The following is a 7,622-nucleotide window of genomic DNA, read 5'->3' on the forward strand; positions in this document are numbered from 1 at the left end:
AGAGGAGGAGGAGGAGAGCCGAGTCCGTGCCGCTCCCCGTGGCGTCCGCTGGACCCGCAGCTGAGAGCAGAGCGTGGAACTTTAGTGACAGGCGCAGCTGTAGCAAGAGGATCGTGTCTGCCCATGTCATTGTTTCTTATGACTTTGAACAAGCGTGAGCAAACCATTGAAATACTCAAAGCCAAAAAGTTGAATTTGTATTCAGCCCCACTGTTGTTCAGTTATTTATTAGTTTGTACTGATTTGGTTTTCATCTGTCCTTTTTTTTTTTTTTTTTTTTTTTTTTGACAGAACCAGGGATTGAACTCAGGCCCTTGCGCTTGCCAGGCAAGCGCTTATTCTACTGAGCTATCTCCCCGGCCCCTGTTCATTCTTCAGAAAAATGAGGGTTTGAAGTATTTTCAGACTTTTTCCCAGCAGGAAAGTGGGTTAGGGCTGTCCTGTTGATCTCACTGTGGCTGGCGAGTGTGGCCCTGGCTCCTGAGCTCCACCTGTGCTTTCTGGAATAGTGAGCGCAGTGTGGCAGATGGCGCACGTTTATGACACGCACAGAGCTCTCGTAGCCCAGACCCTCACAGCACTGCCTCCAAGGGTCACTACGACTGAATAGCTGCTCTTAGCAAATTACTGCTGTTGGGCTGGGCAAGGTAGTGCACACTCATAGTCCTAGCACTTGGGAGGCTGAGGCAGAAGAATCCTGCAAGTTCAAGGTCATCTTCAATTAAATAGTAAGTTCAAGGTCAGTCTGAACTTGCTAGATCCTGTCCCCCCGCCCAAAAAAAAAAAGTTACTCCTCTTGGGTGCAGGAGCCCATGCCTGTAAGCCCAGCTACCCAGAGGCTGAGGCAAGAGGAGGACAGAAAGGCAGACATGAGCACACACACTGTTCCATTCATCCTCTGGCTCAGGCGCACAGGTGTCTTTCCTCAGATCCTTCCTGATTAGATGGCCTCTTTTGGTGGGCAGCTGCACTTTTCCTTGGTTCTGAAGCCCTGGGAGGTGGCTTCGGTGGTCAGGCAGCTGGCATGGCAGCCCCAGAAGAGCATGTGTTTCTTTCCACAGCCGAACCAGGTCCGTGTCTTTTGTGTCCTTCCCACTCTCCTGCCCCCTGCTGTGGTGCCTGCCCTACTGTCAAGTGTCATTGTCTTAAATCAGCTGGTTCTGTGTCGCACTTCCACGATTGGCATTGGCATGAGGAGAATTACAGCCTCATGCCCCATGAGCCCCGAGTTCACGTGTTGCGTATGTCATTTACAGATGCCTGAATCGTGTTTACCCCAGGTATGAACCTCGGATCCAGAAATACTCAGGCCGACAAGCTGCATGACAGTGGCTGAGCCTAGCCAAGCTGTGTGTGGCACAGTTACTGTAGAAAAACTAGTTTAAAAAACACTTGTGGGGCCGGCAAGACAGCTCAGTGGGCTAAAGCACCTGCGTAGGCAAGCTCAGAGACCTTGGTTCGATCCCCAGCACCACATGCCTTGCCAGCCCCATCTACAGGGTGGGGTTGGCCAGAGTCCAGATGTAGTGGTGCACACCTGTAATCCCAGCACTGGAGAGGCTGAAAGCAGGAGGATCACCACAAGTCCAAGCTGCGTAGTGAGACCCTGCAACAACCAAATAGGTTTTAAGAAGGGGGGAGGGATGCTTTGGAGATAGTTCAGTAGAATAAGCGCTTGCCCCTGAGTTCAATCCCTGGTTATACAAAAAAAAAAGCATGGAGGAGACTTCTCTAAAGGCAGTTAAAATTATAGGCCAGGCATCATGGCATAGGCTTGCAGTCCCCACACCCAGGAGACTGAGACAGAAGGATCACAAGTTCAGGGCCAGCTTGGGTTACATCTAAACACCTCCTTCCTGGGCTGGTGAGATGGCTCAGTGGTCTAAAGCACCTATTTGTACAAGCTTAGCAAAGCAAAGGGACCACGATTCAATCCCCCAGCACCACATGCCAGCCAGCCCCGCCCTCTGGTGGGCTGAGCTGGCCACACACACAAATAAAAATTTTTTTTTTTTTTTTTTTTTTTTGCACCGAATGCCTTCAAGGCATGACTGGCTGTCTTGTGTTGTGGGGATCGAACCACAGCAACCTGAGCCTGACTGCTTTGTTGAAGCAGCCACTTAAAGAACTGAGCTAAGGGGCAGGCCCCCCACAAATAAAAATTAAAAAAAAAAAAACACCTCCTTCCATTTCTAGCCATCCTTAGACTAAGGAGCTTGTTTAGCCAAGAACTTAAAATTGTGTGTTAAAGTCTAGTTCTAGGGGCTGGGGAGATAGCTCAGTTGAATAAGTGCTTGTCTGGCAGGCTCCGGAAAAAAAAATTCTAAGATAAATGCACAGGGCTAGTGAGCTACTTCAGTGAATTAAGCACCTGCTTAGGCAAGTGCAGGGACCAGGGTTGGATCCCTGGCACCACAAGCCAAGCTGGCCCTGCCCCTAGACAAGTTGAGCTGATCACAGAGGCTGGGTGTGGTGGCGCACACCTGTAATCCCAGCTGTGGGGAGGCTGAGGACCAGAGACCCTGGACCAAATATGTTTAAAGAATAAATGCACAAACCACACAGCAAAAACTATTAATATTTCTTTGTCAAAAGATCTTGGCATTTTGAAACCTACTTTTTGATATAAACCAAGCTTTTTTTTTCCCTGAGAAGTGTTTTGGGCTTTTGTTTGTCTTAAGTCTCTGAGTAAAACCTGTGTGGCAAAGATAGTAACACCCAGATCTGGCTTGCTCTCTGTGGTATGCCTGGGGCAGTGAGGCCTTGGTCTGGAAGCCGCATGCACAGAAGCCCGGGAGGAAGTGGGACAGTCCTTCATTAAGGGGCAGCTACGCTCCTGCAGCTCCTTCATTAAGGGGCAGCTGCGCTCCTGCAGCTCCTTCATTAAGGGGCAGCTACGCTCCTGCAGCTCCTTCATTAAGGGGCAGCTGTGCTCGTGCAGCTCATACGACTCAGTTTCTTTCTTTCTTTTTTTTTTTTTTTTTTGCGGAACTGGGGATTGAACTCAGGCTCTTGCACTTGCCAGGGAAGCGCTTATTCTACTGAGCCATCTTCCCCGGCCCCTTGGTTTCTTCATGTTAACTAGACTTGTTCTGAACCCCTCCGTATCATAACTGTTTTCAGAACCACTTCTGCTTTTGCTGTTCATTGACGCAACTTGGTTTCTTTTTTTTTTTTTTTTTTTTTTTTTTTTTTTTTTTTTGCAGAACTGGGGATTGAACTCAGGCCCTTGCGCTTGCCAGCAAAGCGCTTATTCTACTGAGCCATCTCCCCAGCCCCTCAACTTGGTTTTTTAACTAAACTTGTTCTGGTCTGTCTAAAGTTTCTGGTCTAACCACGGGTCTCTGCTAAGACAAACTCGTTCAGTGCCAAGTTCCGGTTATTCCTAAGAGAATGACACATTCTCTTAGCCATTTAATACGCCGCCCTTCTGAGTGGAGCCAGCCCAAGAGTGGCCGTGAGCTCAGCCTCCAGGCCCCGGGGCAGGGCTGGCTGGCAATTGGAACTACTCTCGCTGCAGCTACCTGTGCTAGGTTGAGTTACAGGTCTCGGTGTTGCTTTGTTCCTGCTCCTTTCTAGCTCCTTCTTTCTCTCTTTTAAAATAAAAGGTTGCTGAGTGTGGTGGCACGTGTGTGTGACCTCAGCACTTGGGAGGCTGAGGCGAGAGGATCACAGCAAATCTGCGACCAGCCTGGGCTACATAGTTTAAGGGCAGCCTAAACTACAAAGTGAGACCCTAGCTCATAAATAAAAGTTTCATTCTATGCCGTTATGTGTTAAAACTATTTAATTTGGGGCCAGGGAGATGGCTTAGTGGAATAAGCGCTTCCCTGGCAAGCGCACGAGCCTGAGTTCAGTCCCCGGTTCCATAAAAAAGAAAAATAATTTGAAGCACCCAGCATAGGCTCATAACAACTTATATGTCAGCATCCATTCCTTCCCTGTGTGATATGAAATTAGTTTCACTCCACCAGTGTGAGTAGTAGCATAGACGAAGTATAGGCTTTGGGGCCAAACAGACCCACAGGTTGCTTTAAGTGCAGACAAAATACTTAACCCTGTCTGAGCCCTAGTTTAGCCCTTGCACTTGCCAGGGAAGCACTTATTCTACTGAGCCGTCTCCCGGCCCCTACTTATTTGTAAAATGTACAAAACAGAGCCTTCTTAGGACCAGCCAAATAGCTCAGCTGATTAAAGCGCCTGATTAAGGCAGATGCAGGGGAGAGGGGTTCGATCCCCAGGCCCCATCAAGCAGGCCCCCCCGGGGCGTGCTGAGAGAGCACTTAAGACTGGGTGTGGAGGTGCATGTGCCTGTAATCCCAGCACTTGGGAGGCTGAAAAACAGGAAGGATTACTACCACTCAGATCTATGTAGTGAGACCCTGTACTAAACACATAAAAAAGAAGAAAAAAAAATAGTGCCTTCTTACTAGGATTGGTGATACAGGGAGAAAAACAGATCTCGGGTGGGTGACCTCCAAATGATACAGGGAATCTCTAAATGACATAGGGAAAAATGACCTCCTAACCTGACCTGCACAAGTTCACGTTCTCTAAAACCGAAGAATGAATTTTAGGAACAAACGGAGGTTATGAGCAGAATATATTTATTGAGGGAAAGAAAGCTCCTGTCCGAAAGAGGGCAAGAGGGGGGCTCAAACAGGTTGTCCCCAGGAAGCTGTCTTTTCCAGGGACTTCTATAGTGTAAAACCATGTGAGGCTAAGGTGGAGAGAATGTGAACTCGCTTAGGTGGGCAGGAGGTGGGACAAAACTATGGTCAACCAATGGGATTACAAGCACCGTTGCTCAGGTAAAATTGATGAAGTCCAGACCAAATGGGGAAGTGAGCCACATAGCCAGTGGGCCTGAATGTAGAACAGGATTTTATGAGGTAGCCATCCAGTAGTATTCGGATTAACGATTCTTGGTCTCCCTCAGGGTGATGATCAATCTCCGATGCCAATCTTTAGGGAGGTCGGCATTTATTTGATCTTTGGTCTTTAGGTCTTACCTGAGGCGAGAGCATCCATCCCTCTCAATGTTGCAAGATATCTTGTCTTCTGTGGTATTTCCTTGGCGGGCCTGGCCCTGTCTGACTGCCTGTAATATTTCTATCTAACTTGGCTGCCTACAACATTGGGATGCTAGATAAGTGATAAATACATCTTGCTGTGTGGACAGTCCTTCAGTGACAGGCTTTGCGGTGCCGTGCTGACCATGCTGTGTCTAGGAAACAGTGAAGGAGACACCACACAACAGCTGAGCTCCCAGGGACCAATGTCATCCAGCTCCCTCGCAGCACTTTGATAGTATTACTAAAAGTCTCCCTTTCCTTTTTTTTTTTTTTTTTTTTTTTTTTTTTTTTTTTTTTTTTTTTGTGCTTGCCAGGTGAGCACTTATTCTACTGAGCTAACTCCCCCACCCCAAACCTCCCTTTTCAAAAAAACAATGCATAAGAGCTGTGATCTGCCCTCCCAGCCACCCTTTCAGCTTGAGGACGAGGCCAAAGCTAAAAAAAAGAAAAAAAAAAAAAAAGAAAAGTGAAATGGGTGAGAGTTCTCAGGGTTAGTGACAGGTACAGCCCCAGAACCCACTAAAAGGGGCTGTGGGGAACTCAGATGTCTACATATTAAAAACAAGACTCAAACTTGAATGTGAGATATATTTCCTGTTTAACAAATTATCTCATTTCCTTTAACACCTAGAAGTGAAAAGATCAGAGGAGCCAGGGAGATAGCTCAGCGGCATTAGCAGCTGCCTGCCAAGCGCAAGGTCCTGAGTTCAATCCCTGATACTGCAAGAAAAGAAAATGAAAAAGACCAGAGGAACATCCGCCAATGAGAGACAACAGCGGAAAGCAGAATATAGCGTGGGCACTGGTCCTGCGTGATCAAGGGGCAGCCCAACAGCCTGGGCTTCAGCAAGGCCAGTCTTCCTGGACCCCAGGAGCCCAGCATGCCGGTGGTGAGCAGCAGGCATCCCAAACGCTGCCCCATGGCCGCCCAGGGCTCCCTGCAAATCCCCTCCTCAATTCCTAACCCTGTCTTCTTTAAATCCTTGCTATTGTTATTCACTTCAAGCTATTATTTCTCTCTCTCTGGATTCTTAATCCTCTTTAAAATGATATATTTATATCTCAATAGCTCAGCGATATTTATAGGGCAGGTCACGGACAACTGACCTCCTTGAAAAGCCAGCTTGGATTCCTCAGCCAAATGCTAAATTAAATTCTGTTTCATCCATAGAAGTTCCCGAGTGCAAGTACTGTCCTGCAGTCACTCCTCAAGGTTGCTGAAATAGCAATAATGCGAGACTGGGAACAGCAGCACCCTCCTGCAGAGCAGCTGAGGTGCTGGGTGTCTAGCCGTGGCTGCTTGTGGGCAGCGCCATCTTGGAGTGCTGAGGTAGAGAAAGACTCAAACATTGCACAGTGGGCTGAGTGACAGCCACAGTGTCTTCTGGCTCTGAATTCCCACTGCTGTCCCACTTCAACAAATCTCTGCTCATTTGGGGACCCGATGGAGTCAGGAGGAGCGGTGTCTCCCCTCATCCACATGGGAGCGTGACGCCCTTTGCTTAGTCTCCCAACAAGTGCTCCTGCCAAGACCTGCTGTCTACACTGGAGGTTCTGTAGTGGACATGGTGAAGTCCCTGTCCTCAAAGATTGTAGCCGAGTGTGGAAAACAGACAAACGGGGCAACGAGGTAGTTACAGATGCAGGGGCGTTCTGTGAAGAAAGTAAAAATGGAAAAAGAAAAAAAAAGTGAAAACGATGTCAACGGGCCTACTTGGAGGAGGAGCAGGGAGACCACCACGGAGGCAGCCAGTGGAGGTGTGGGGGAAGGGCAGTCCAAGCAGGAGCAGCAGCCAGCACCAAGACTGAGCAGTGTGGTGTCCACAGAGGAGACCTGGGGGCACACAGCCAGAAGTGGGCAAGGGCTGGGTCACGTCACGCATGGTAGGCATGGAAAGGCAGGTAGGATTCCATTCTCAAAGTGGACAGGAAGCTATAGGAGGTTCAGGGCGGAATAGCAGAGGGATCTAATTTAAGCAAGTGTTCTGCTGCTGGGTTAGAGAGGAGCGTGACATAGGGGACCGGCTGAATGGATCACAGAGACAGTGCCTGTGGGCTGGAGTTGCAGCAGTGGAGCTGATGACCCATATTTGGGCTCTGAGTGTAGTGCAGAGGGTAAGCTGATGGAGTGACATGCTGAAAGGTGGAGGATGAGAGACGGCAAGGATGACCTCTGGTCTGGAGCCTAAGCAACTACCATTGTGGGGTGGGAAAGAGTTCTGGGGGACCTTGGAGATGGACTAGCCAGGCTTCATCCTCGCTGAGTCCATGGCTGGGCACAGGCGTCAGGCGGTGCTGGGCAGTGGGCCAGCCTGGAGGGGCACCGCTCAGCTTGTAAGTGGCCTGCATCGCCATCACAGTGAATGTGGCATGAGGGACAGCAAGGTATAAGGGGAAACTGGAAAAGTGGGGACACTGAGCCCTCAGAAATGAATGTTGGGGCCGGGGAGATGGCTCAGTGGAATAAGCACTTCCCTGGCAAGCTCAAGAACCTGAATTCAATCCCAGGTTCCGCCAAAAAAGAAAAAAAAAAAAAAAAAAAAAAAA

Source organism: Octodon degus, unplaced genomic scaffold, assembly GCF_000260255.1.
Source record: "Octodon degus isolate 3935 unplaced genomic scaffold, OctDeg1.0 scaffold00005, whole genome shotgun sequence".
Taxonomy (NCBI): Eukaryota; Metazoa; Chordata; class Mammalia; order Rodentia; family Octodontidae; genus Octodon; species Octodon degus.